This window comes from Myodes glareolus, chromosome 6, assembly GCF_982192425.1.
Source record: "Myodes glareolus chromosome 6, mMyoGla1.1, whole genome shotgun sequence".
Taxonomy (NCBI): domain Eukaryota; kingdom Metazoa; phylum Chordata; class Mammalia; order Rodentia; family Cricetidae; genus Myodes; species Myodes glareolus.
The window spans coordinates 111,754,749-111,768,283 of NC_142031.1; positions in this window are offsets into that span (position 1 = coordinate 111,754,749).

Sequence of the window (13,535 nt, forward strand, 5' to 3'; positions counted from 1 at the left end):
TTAGCCCCGCCCTCATCCCCGCAGCTCCTCCCACTTAGCCCCGCGCTCTCCCTCACAGCCCCTCCCCTATTAGCCTCGCCCTCGCCCCGGGCTCCGCCCCACTTAGCTCCGCCCTCACCTTCCCCAGAGATATATCCCTCCCTAGCGCCACGCCCGCCCATGCACCCCGCACGTCCTAGCGCCACGCCCCTTCCTTATACCACGCCCTTCATAGCCACGCCCACTCTGACCCATCTCTGGATTGATCAAGCCAAACCTCTCCACCAGCCCTCTGGATTGCGTGGTCCACTTCACTACCTGGAGGACCTCTTTGGTCCTTGAGCCTAACTTAGCTTGAGCATCACCGCCCTACCTGAGCCCTACAAGCTGGCTTCTCCTGCATAGGCGCAGGCTGCAAAAGAGATGGGGTTTGCCCCCTTCCTCAAACATTATGGTTGTCATTGCTCCATTCTCAGAGACTCCTCAAGAACAAGGAAGTTCAATGCCTGGATACAATGGGTTCACAAAAAAGGGCTTTGTGCACCTCTCTTCATTTCATCCATCTCTTGAAATATAAGTGGTCTTGGAGAGATGGCCACTTGGAGCAGTTAGAGTACTTGTTGAGCAATCCTAAGCAGTGCAGTTCAGAACCCAGCACCCACATAACAAACCAGGCATCTCACAGATGTCTTATACTCCAGTTTCGAGGTGGGCGGGGACAAGAAAATCAAGGAGGCTTGCCTGCTTTCAACCTCGCCAAGAAAACTCCAACCCTGGGCTCGGGAAGTGACTACCTAAAAGGACTAGATGGAAAGTGCGGAGGAAAACACCAAACACCCTCCTCTCTGTCCTCAGTACAGGTGAAGAGAAAAAAAAAATTGTCTGAAGAAAGTAAATCACAGGTCTAAGGAAGAACAAATAGAAGGAATTCAGCCAAGTTCTTGCCAACTGGGTCGGAACCCAGAGTCTCTGAGGTGCAACGGAAGCCCTGTACCGCCAAACTATACACCTGGCTCCAAGCTAAGTCTGTTCAACATTTTAAAAGAATCTCCACACGTTTTATATAAAGACGGAATTATCATCCACTAGTAATTTAGCCATAAGTTGTTTTGGCAAGCTGGAAATGGGTAAGAAATCCGCCGTTACTCAGGACAAGAGAATGCTTGAATAGTGAAGCTCTCTGGCGACCAGGTTTAAGCATCCTTTGTTAATCATCTTCCTTAAGAGATAATTGCATTTTTACAGATTCAAGATTCACAGCAACACGCACGTACCAGGTCGATTGTGGCTGTCTCCCAACAGGGTGTCTCCACTTCAGAGTATATCAGCTGACCTGTGTCCCCTGGTCAAGATGATGAGAATTTGGAGAGGTCGCACTATGATATCCCAGATGACTTGAAACTCCATATGCTGTCTGGGTTGGTTCACACTTATGATCCTCCTGCCTCTGCTTCCCAGGTGCTAGGAATGAATGGAGATGTTCTTAGTATTAAACTTCTTAATGTTGCTAGCCTTTCATTCAAAACCCTTTTTAAAATTATTTTTTAATTAATATGCGACATATTGGATTTCCATAAGGCTTTTACATACATCACTAGTTTTATTAACTCACCCTTCCCCTTCCCTACCCTCAACCCTACTGAAGCCTTTAAATCCCTGTATTCTCCCTCTGCTTTCAAATCACATGGTCTACCATCCCCTCCCCATACTGAGGCCTCTTTCCCTCCCCCTCCTACAAGAACTTTCTGGTCACTGACATCTACAGATACTCCATATAAGTACATATATATAAATTTGAAACTCACATCCATGTGGCACGTGTCCTTCTGGGCCTGGGTTACCTCACTTAGCACAATATTTCAGTGTTCATTTTCCTGCAAATTTTATTTTTCTTTCCAGATGAATAAAATCCCGTTGTGTACATAGACTACATTTTCATTGCCCATGCAACAATTGGTGGATGTCATCTATGGCCTCTGATTCCATGTCCTAGCTGCTTTACATTGAACCACAGTAAATGTGGGTGAGCAAGTGTGTCTCTAGCAGGATATGAACCCTTAGGAAATATGCCGGGAAGTCGTATGACTGGGTCATACAGTAGTTCCATTTCCAGCTTTAGAGAAACTTCCACACAACTTCCATAGTGCCTGCGCCAGTTTACACTCCCTTCAACAGCGGGGAAAGGGTTCCTCCTTTCCCACACCCTTGCCAGTATTTGTATTTTGTTTTCTTGATAAACAGCAATTCTGAATGGGGTGAAATGGAATCTCAAAGTGGTTTTAATGTTCATTTCCCTGGTGTCTAAGGACATTTGTGGGGTTTGTTGTTGTTGTTGTCATTGTTTGATTTTTTTGTTTACTTATTTGTTTTTATTTGGTTTGGTTTTTCAAGACAGGATTTCTCTGCGTAGCCCTCACCGTCCAGGAACTTGCTCTGTAGACCAGACCTGACCTCGAATTCAAAGATTCACCTGCCTCTGCTTTCAGAGATTCACCTGCCTCTGCTTCCGGAGTGCTGGGATTAAAGTTAGTCTGACTCCATTTGTGTTTCTTGAGAATTCTCTGTAGTCCATGTAGATTGAACTGTGTGTTTTCTTTATGTTTAGTTTATTGAGTTCTTTGTATATTCCAGATATTAATCCTCTGTCAAATCTATAGCTTACAAAGATTTTCTCCCAATCTATATGCAGTATTTTAATTTGATTGTCAATTTCCTCTGCTCCTGCTTTTAATCTCATGATATTGCATGTTTCCTAGTTGGCCTTCCTGGGCCATCAGAGTCCTGTTCAGGAAGTTCTTCCCTGTGCCTCTATCCTGAAAGGTGCTCCCTGCTTTCCCAGCTATGTGGGTCAGCGTTTCAGGAAGGAGTTCGAGGTCCTTGATCCATATTAGTTGTTTTATGCAGAAAGAAAATAAAGACCTAGTTCTATTCTTTTGCATGTAGACATCCATTTTTCTAAGCACCATTGTTGAAGAGGCTGTCTTTTCTCCAATGTAAATTTTTCTTGCATCTTTGTGAGAAATCAGGTAGCTCTTAGTCACATGGCCTTGTTTCTGGGCTCTCGATAGGGCAAGAGTTCTGGGCCCACCTCTGGGTGTGGGCATGAAATCCCACCAATCCCTGGGCTTGGCTTGAAATCTCACTAATCACTATCCTGAAAACTTCTACCCTGGAAAACTCTTCCCCCGAAAAACCTTATATAAGCCTGCCTCCTGTTAAGTTCTTTGCTGCTTCTCTCCCAAGCAGAGGCAGCCACTCTCGTGTCTTTCCCAATAAATGCCCTGTGTGAGGTTTGTTGTGTGGTGTGACTTTGTGGTATTCCTTGGTCCCTGACTGCCAAGATACCTTTTCAGAGCTGTAACACACAAGAGAGACCTCTCCTCTCAGAGTTGTGACACTTCCATTGGGGAAGTCTTTCCCCTCAGAGCTGCAACGTGTGCATTGGGGATTTCCCCTCAGAGCTGCAATACTTGTATTGAGGAAAACATTGCCCTCAGAGCTTTAACACCGACATTTTCTATTTTATTCCTTTTTTTTTTTTTTTGGTCACTTTAGATATCCAATATTTTTTTGGTCACTTTAGACATAGCTGAAGGAGGGAAGTATTTATGAGAAGGTCCCGAACTACAGCTGTCCCAAGTTCCCTGTGATTACAGAGCAGTCCGGATGACTGTGGAGAGGGTTACAAAGAGTGCCTGCACTGCTCCTGCAGAGGATCCAGGTTTGTTTCCCAGAACCCAAGCCAGCTCATAATCACTGGTAACTCCAGCTCCAGGGGCTCTGACACCCTTTCTGGCATCTGTGGGTGCCTGCATTCATGTGCATGTGTGTATGCGTGTGTGTGTGCGTGTGTGTGTGCGTGTGTGTGCGCGTGTGTGTGCGCGTGTGTGTGCGCGTGTGTGCGCGTGTGTGTGCGCGTGTGTGTGCGTGTGTGTGCGCGCGTGTGTGTGTGTGCGTGTGTGTGTGCGCACACACACACACACAAATCTTTACAAAATAAATTAAACTTCACAAGCCTATACTCATCTGGAACTGTAACAAAATATCACTAGTGAATATATCTTAACCAGGTGTTAGGGTACTATTTCTTTTGGATCCCCATCTCCAACACTCTTGTTAGACAATGGTCTGTCATAGATTTGGATCCATGGAGGAACAAATAGGAATTTATGTAACACACAAGTATTCCAGGCTCTGTGTATGCATGTGTAATTCCAGAAGGAGGCTCCAGAGAAGCTAAGTACCATCATCTACTATACAAACCGAATGCAATGGAAACCCCAAACCCAAACACCTTTATTCATGTTGGAACATCAAATCCGGAACATGGAAAATTAAACTGTAAACAAACAAATGCATCCAGTCCCTGATGCAGTGAACTCCAACTCCTATTGGAATCAGCTTTGGCAACCTTTAAGACAATGTAACAGCTTGAAGGAGGAATTAGGACAGTATCCACATTGTTTCTCTGTTTAAAAATTACATAAACCATATAAAATACAACTACAGGAACCAGGGGCCTCTTACAACATGCCTCTTGTGTTTTCTCTAGTAGTATCCTTCCCCCTCCAGAATGTTTTGAATATTTGAAGTACTAATCTGGTATAGAATCATCTAGGTAGAGAAGGGCAGGGTATGCAGCCCCATGGATGATGGAAGAAGTCTGCTTGGGCAGTTCTTGTTGAGAGGAGATATTCCGTTATTCTACATGTCTGTTTTGTGCCAGTAGCATGATGCCTTTATTACTACGTCTATACAGTATAACTTGAAATCAGGCATAGTATAGGGGTACTTCTAATGGCATTCTTTTAGCTCAGAATTTCTTTGGCAATCTAGTGCTTTATTCCCATATAAATTTTAATATTTTTTTTCTATTTCTGTCAAGACCATCACTGGAATTTTGAATGGTATCACATTAAATCTGTAGATTGCTTTTTATAGAAAGCCATTTTTACAATGTTAATCCTACTAATTCATGAGCATAAGAGGTCTTTCTAGTGTCTTCCTCAATTTCCTTAATACAATTTCTGTGTATTAAGGCTTGCATTCTAGATAAAGTTATTCCAAAGCGGTTGGTTTGGTTTAGTTTGAGACTCTTGTGAATGGGGTTGCTTCCCTGACTTCTTTCTCAGTATATTCGTCTTTGGTATATAAAAAGGATAATGATTTTTACAGCATTAAATTTGTATCCCATCACTCTGCTGTAAGTATTTATCAGTCCTGTTTCCTGGCAAAGTCTTTAAGGGTCCTTGTGTATGAGATCATGATGTGCACATGGAGATGCTTTGACTTCTTCCTTCCAGATTTATATCACTTCTATTTGCATCTCATGTCTTACTATGCTAGCTAAGCCTTCTAGCACTATATTGAAAAAGAGTGGAGATAGTGTACATCTTTGTCTACTTCCTGGTGTTAGTAGTAATGCTTTGAGGTTTTCTTCCATCATAATGTTGACTATGAATTTGTCATATATAGTCTTTATCGTTCTGAGTAATTTCTTTCTATTCTGAATTTCTTCAGGACTTTTTAACATGAAAGGATGTTGAATTTTGTCAAAATCCTTTTATACATCGATAGAGGTGACCATGTGATTTCTGTCCTTGAATCTATTGTTTAATTTATAACATTTATCGATTTTTATCTATTGAACATCACAAACTTGCTCAGTCAGGCTATCAACATCAAGGCAAAACTTCCACCAGCAAAAATATCGTCACCTTTTGAAGTCAGAAATGATAGTTAACAAGTTCTTGGTAATAGATTATTTTAACTGAGACATGTGCACTATTATTTAAGACACAATGCTGTTGTTCATACAACACAAAGCGTAACTTGTTTATGTACCGGAAACCAAAACAAGTTGTGACTTGCTTTGCTTCAGTATACACGTCTCAACAGAATGGTCTGGAACTGAGCCTGAAGTATCTCTGAGGTATGCTTTTTCATGGTATCTGGGAGAGACCATAGGCGCACAGTAAGAAAAGAATCCACTAAATTTCAATATTTAGTTGAAAGTACTTTCTAGGCTGAGGAGACAGCTTGGGTGGTAAAGAGCTTGCCACACAATCATGAGAACCCTAATTTGATGCCCAGAATCCCATGTTAAAAGCTGGAGTGAGGGAGAACATGCTTTCAATCCCCATGCTGAGGCGGCAAAGACAGATGGCCAGCCAAACTAGCCTATCTGGAAAACCCCAGGTCTGATGTGGGAGGTCCTTCTGTCTATGTGTTGCTTTTCTAGGTTAATGAATAAAGAAACTGGCTTGGCCTGATAGGACAGAATAAAACTAGGTGGGGAAAACTAAATGGATTGCTGGAAGAAAGAAGGCAGAGTCAGAGAGAAGCCATGTAGCCCCACCAGAGATAGATGCCGGAACTTTGCCGGGTAAGTCACAGTCTCGTGGCAATACACAGATTAATAGAAATGGGTTGAATTAAGATGTAAGAGTTAACCAATAAGAGGCTAGAGCTAATGGGCCAAGCAGTGATTTAATTGATACAGTTTCTGTGTGATTATTTTGGGAGTCTGGGTGGCCAGGAAACAAACAACTGGCCTTCCTTACAACTCAGGTCCCACTGAGGCCCTATCTTGGAAAAAAAGATGGATAATATCTAAGGAATGGCACACAAACACATCCACCCACAATACACACATAACCACATACACAAACTCATACATGCATTATGTGGATATATGCATATATAAAATAAAAGTGCTTTCTACATATTTTAAGTCCAAAAAAATATTATATGGACAAAGTGAATCCCCACCCCTTGCTGTAGAGGCAGATTCAAGTCCCATTTAACTTCTTCTCTTTTTATTAACTACTTTCTACTACATTGTCATAACTCAGCCATATATTAGCTAGCTTAGAAGCCTGTCAGGCACACAGGCATTTTTATAGAGACCATTTAAGACCAAAAATAATTCAACTATCAGATAAATGGGCGATTCTAGGATCAAGTTCACATGTAGGGGAAGGGTCTCCACGTGGGTCTCTTCAGTCATACCTGTTTGCTGATGCCAGTCTTACACTTTGTGAGCACCCAGCTCTGCTTTAGGCAGCAGCTAAATTAACAAAGACAAATAGCAGAAAAAGCCAGGTTCTGTGAGCTGGTAGAACCCTGGCAGGGGAGTGTCTGGGTAGGCAAAAAGTGTTTAATGAATCCAGAGGGAGATAATTAAACAGGCTCAGCACAGTTATGCACGCTCCAGGAAGATGTCGGAGCAGTGACTTTTCTACAGAAAGACAGCCACAAACTAGGCAGCATGGCAAACTGGCGTTTGAGGCCAACCAGAAAATGTAACACTGACTCTGTCATGTAAAATTAACACTTTGCTAATCAGAACACTTCATTTGGCTGTGGCCAGTCAGACAAGATCCAACTACAGTTTCCTCCTAAAACATAGCTAATTTGATCCAGTAGGTAGGGTGGACAGAGAGCTATGAAAATTGCCTATACAAGTAACTGTTAGATGTTTTGTGCACTTTGAAACATTATGAAGTGAAAACCATCTGTAATTTCCAAGGACAAATACATTAGGAATGCTCTCTCTCTCTGAAAAGAACGGAAACATCCAACTAGCAGCCTCTTAAGCATAAATTTTGACAAAAGTGTTTTTCTTATTACTCTGCAGAAGTAGTAGCAACTGCTGGCATTGGTTAAGGCATTTCTCCATGGTTGCAAGAAGAGTCAATGGCTCCAGAAATTATTCCCACATTCGAAAACGAGAAAAGGAGAGTCACTAACATCAACTACCGCCGTTTTGCCAAGTTAGGGGTTCCTAGAAACCTCCCTGGAAAGGGGTTTGCTACAGAGTTTGGGAACCCTGGGAAAAGAGCAAAGACTTAAAAGATGTATTGATTAGCTGCTAGCGGGATGAACAATCTCTAAGCCAAATTTGAGATTGCCTTGAGAAGGGGGTTGAGGGAAGGACTTTTAAAGAGAAAAATCACAAGAGGACCTTCAGTAGCTACACAAGCAAGCAAAAAATAGCCTGTTCTGCCAAGCTAGGTGGTTAAAGCCGCTCAAAACAACCTTTGGGTATCTGGATAAGCAAGTCACAGAAGTAAAAAAACATAGCCATATCATAACAAGTAGATAGTTACAGCCGTACATTTTGGGTGGGGGTCAGTGACTCAAGATTCCTAGGAATTTACCCTCCAGGAACTGGAGTCAGAGACGAATGGCTGGAGAGTACCAAGATGGATGCCTAGCATAAAACAGAGCTTCTTGGCCATAACAGTTCTCACTGTGTCACTCACTAGAACAGTGTCCTGTTTCCTCCTCTAAACACAAAGAAGGCTGAGCAAGCACTTAGGTTTCCAGGAGATGCTCACAAATGCGTGTTAGTTTAAAGCCAAGAGGTCCAATCCACAGGGCCTGTCACGGTTCACCACTGAACTGTGTATACTCGAGCACACGAAGTCTCCCCATGTAGCTTCTCACACGGAAAGGATTCACAGACCACCGAGGCAGCAGCTCTAAGCCTCGGCCGGGCACTGCACCCTGCTCAGTCTAGCGTCTGCGATCTGCTCTACAACTCATTCCCTTTGCTCCTTCTGCTTCTCCTTTTTCTCCTTTTCAGTGCTGGGGATCAACCTGGGGACTCACACCTGGGGACTGCCTTGGCAGTAACCTATCACTGAGTCACAGCCCTGCACAGAATCTGTTAAACCACAATGCTGTTGATCACAGGACCTGTCCTTGAAGCTGCTGCAAAGGCACGCTAGGACACGGAGCTCTAATCACTGTACGGGCGGGAATGAGCCCCGGTAGTACTGCAGTGTCCTCTGCCGTGCCTCAACCCCATCACTGCTTGCCTGAGCCTTTACGTGAGAAAATACAAAACGTGCGCCACATGATAAATGACCTAGGAGCTTATAGGAAAGTTTTCACTCACACTCCGGCCATCTCAGATTTCAGCGTCTTCGTGCATCCTGGCAATATTTACCACCCTCAGCTAGGTGTGGTGCTGCACACCTTTAATGCCAGCACATGGAAGGATCTCTGTGAGTTCAAGACCAACCTGGTCAACATAGTTCCAGGTGAGTTCAGCCGGGGCTACAGAGTGAGATCCTGTTTAATATATAGAAATAAAGATAGAGATAGATAGAGATATAAATTCCACCCTGAATATTCTCTCCCTCTGAAATCTGGGCAAGCATCCTGTTTTCCTAAACCCTTTTCCTAACTGCCACACTGTGAACAGCTCCAGGCTCTTCTGGAGCCCTTGGCCTGTGATGTGTACTGTTGCTCTCATTCCTGTAGGTGGCGAACTTCTTGGAAGAATTCTTTGGGAGCTTCTGTCTCCCTACTTGCACAGCAAAGCACTTGCCTGCCTCCTGAGCTCTCAAAGAAGGACGGCTACTGGATAAGTTTGCTTCCACAATCCTGGGTGGTGACTAGAGTTGACACACAACTTATATCTATAAAAATGTGATAAATGAGTATAAGTTGAAATTTTTTAAAAAGTCCCATTGGAAATATACTTTAAATGCCTGACATTAGGCCTCGAATATAGTGTTAGCCCTAATTTGTCAATATTACCTACTGACATTTTGAAATCTGAATTGTCACAGGTATTCATGTTGTCTTTGTTTTGAAGGTAATGTTATGTTCAAGACTACATAAAATTTACACAGAAAGAGTGAATATATTGCAAGAAGAAAGAGTTCTTGTTTTTAACTTCTTTCATACATGTAAACATCTTACATTATTAAATTTACAAATTAAATTAAAATCAAAAGCTAAAAATAGCTATTTTCCCTTTTCTTTCTCTGGTTCTTTTTCTTGCTTCATAGTCTTGGGGCTGAATGGGAAGATGGGAAAGAGTTAGGAGGTAGGGCACTAGGAAGGTAGCTCCATCAATAAAGTTGGATCTGAGTCCAATCGCGGGCACTCAATATAAAAATCTGGGCACTGTGGAGTGTGCCTGCAATCCCAGTGTAACGGGGGCAGAGACGGGAGGACTCCGAAGTTTACTGGACTGCCAGTCCAGCCCCAACAGTGAGGCCCAGGCCAATGAGAAACAAATGAGGTTTAGAGCAGGGAGTGGGATTAAGAGTAGCACAGGCATTCATCCCGCCTCGGGAGAGGAAAGGGCAGGTGTGTCTCTGAATTCAAGGCCAGCCAGGGCTACACTGTAAGACCCTGTTTTTAAATTTAAAAAAAAAAATCCATCTGGGTTTGGAGAGATGGCTCAGAGGTCAGATGCTCACACTGCTCTTGCAGAGAACCCAAGTTTGGTTTCCCGGACCCAACATGTGGCAGCTCCCAACTGCCTGTAACTTCAGCTCCAGGGGATCCAACACCCTCTTCTAACCTCAAAGGACATTGCACAAATATGCCCAAACATACACACATAATAAAAATAAAAATAAAAATCATTTTAATTTGTTTTAAAAAAAAAATAAGCTGGACCTAGTAACACAGGTCTTTAACACCAGAGCTAGAGAGACAGAGACATGCATATCTCTGTGGGGTTTAGGACCTGTCTAGTTTGTATAATGAATTCTAGGCCAATCAGAGATACATAAGACATAAGACACACAGTCTAGTCACACAAAAAAAATCTTAATAACTAAAACAAGGGGGAACTCAGCTGCACAAGCTTAAGGACCTGAGTTCAAATCTCCAGAACACATGTAAAAAGCCTGGTGTGGTCACCAGTGCTGCTAACTCCAGCACTATCAAGGAGCAGAGTAGGCAAGCAGTGGGGCTTGTGCTCTGTGTCACGGCAAAAAGGCAGATTGTGATAGAGGACACTCAGTATCCTCCTCCGGCCTCCACACACCAGTGCCCCTGAGCACTTACACATACACACCACACACATCACCACACTGCCACACATGCACACACACACACTGAAGGAAGGCAATAGCCACCACGGTGGATGGCTACTGAACAAAGACACCCGACGTTGACCTATAGTCCCCGTACACAAACCATGCACTCTCAAATGTGACACACCAAAAGACTTGAGGGCACATACTAAAGGAAGGAGCCCCTCATCTCATCGCTGGGACCTGACATAATCGCTCACAGCCCGATGGCAGAGGCACCTGGTACGTGTCTCTCCTCTCACCTGCAGCCGATCCTCTCCAAGTGCATCTTCCCTGTTGTGAATCAGGCTTTACTCTGATTGCCCCTGGCATTCTTTCTTCCAGTCCCAAGCTGTGCTCCCAGTTACAACACACACAGAGGTTCCAAGCCATGAACCTAGCCGCACACGCACAGAGGCCTGAGGCTCTGCAGCTCTGGATTCCTCCTGGTTTCCCAGCTGCCTAGCGATCAACCTTCCCTGTTTCCCATGACCTGTGAATGACAAACAATCGCCTTCAAAGATTAGTTCATAGCAGATCAAGTTTTGTTATAATTATCAGCATCACAAAAGTTTCAGTGTGTCAAAAAAGAAAAAAACTTCTCAGCTCAATAACATGCCCCAATCAACTGAGTTTCTATGACTACAGTGTTTTTAAAAAATGCTAAGACAAGAGAATTTGGAAATTTCAAATTTTCAAATTTCCTTTGAGAAATAAGATTTTATTTGTGATATAAAAGACATTACCAATTCTCAAGTTAAACATAATCCAAGGGGTCAGGAATGGGTCATGTCTAGTGGAATCGTTGGCCAAAGGAGCCCCATGGAAACCCCCAACAACCCAGGCTATTCCCAAGGATATTGGTCTCTCCTGGCAAACTGACAGTGAGGCCCTGCTGCTGAAGACAGCACTTAGATACCTCATCGAACACAGAGAAGTAAAGCCGGTGCCCAGCCAGAGCCTTCCCACTAGTGTCCAATGTACTACATGGCACCCTGCATGCTACCAGAGGAGAAAGGTAACCAGCGCAGTGGCAAACCCTGTGGTCTACAAAGGTGATCTGCCTGTGTGATATGATGGTACAATAGTGGGAACAGCCAACTGCCAACTGCTTGGGACTAAGGCCCACTCCACAGATGAAATCCTTCACGACACTGCTAGGGTGCAAGAAGCTGAGACTGGGCACGACAGGGGCCTAGGGGAAACCGATTACTATTGTTCTGCTAAAGCAACATAGCAATAAAATGGCTCCTAAGGATAGTCTGCTACACCATAGATCAGTGCACCGCTCAGCCATGCAATAGATGGCAACTAACACAGAGACCTACAACTGGAATTTTCAGAACACTCAGTTCTAAGCGGGATCTCTTCATCACACCCCTCCCATCAGGGCTCAGGGATGTATGCAGAAAAGTAGGCAGAACGGTTGTAAGAGCCAGAGGGTGACTCCACGGAAACAGTGTCTTCCAGACACAACAGGACCGATGCACTTATGAACTCACAGAGACTGTGACAGCATGCACGGGGCCTGCACAGGCCCAAGCTAGACGGGGTCCCAGTGCTGAGAGGGGAAGTGGACAGAAGCCCCCATCCCTAACCAAGGAGCTATCTCCAATTGACTCGCATTTGCAAAGAAGTAGTAGTTCTCTCCAATGGCGTCTCATTGGGAATATTAACCATTCCCAGCACAAAACAAATTCAAAGGCATGTTTGTAGACTTTTTATCTCGTATTGCTTTGTTTGGGTATTTTTTTTCTTACTGGACTTTTGTTTGTATATTATGGTTTCTGATTTTGTATTTTTTATGAATTTTGTGTGTATGTGTGTGTGTCTTGTGTTTTTCCTTCATTTTATTTTTATTATGTTTTTGGGGTTTTTGTTTTTGTTGTTGCTGTTTACCTGTTTCCTAAAAAGAGAGAGAAAGAAAGGGTATGTGGAGCAGATCCGGGAGGGGTTGGGGGACAGAAAACTGTGATCAGAATGTATTGTCTAAAAATTTTTCTTCAATAGCAAAAAGAACCTTAATCTGTATTTTATCAACTTTCTTCAACTCTTGTTTTTTTATTTATTTATTTACTTTGTGGGTTTGGGTATTTTGTCCATATGTATGTCTATGAACCGTGTATATCTATGATGCAGGAGGAGGCCAGAAGAGAGTGTTGGGTTCCCTGGAACTGAAGTTATGGGTGGTTGTGAACCACCATGTGGGTGCTAGGAACTGAACCTGCGTCATCTGAAAGAGCAGCCAGCGCTCCTAACTGCTGAACCGTCTTCTCCAGTTCCATTTTCTTTAACTCTTTGCATCTCTAAAATCCTATCTTATTAATTATACAAACATAGCAAAATTGAATAATGTCATTTATTTTACTTTAATTTCTTTTAAAGGAATAAAACCTATATGTATAACATATTAGAGTGCACCTATTTTCTTGTGAAAAGTATTTTATGTATTGTAATTTTTCTTGTTTTAGCAATCTTTTCTTATTATAGGTTTAGGGAAACTGAATAATCAGTATTGAATTTGAAATCATTATTTCTCCATCCAACAAATGTCACCATATACCTGTTTTGGATCCTCAACTATCGTCTCCCCTGGACTGTCCCCCCATGCTCAGACAATAAGATGTCTGTGCTGTTACACAAAGGAGCAAGCCAAACACATCCCCACTCCAGCTTCCTGTCTTGCTCTAAGCGCTTCCTGTCACATAAGCTCCTCCCACGAAACCATAC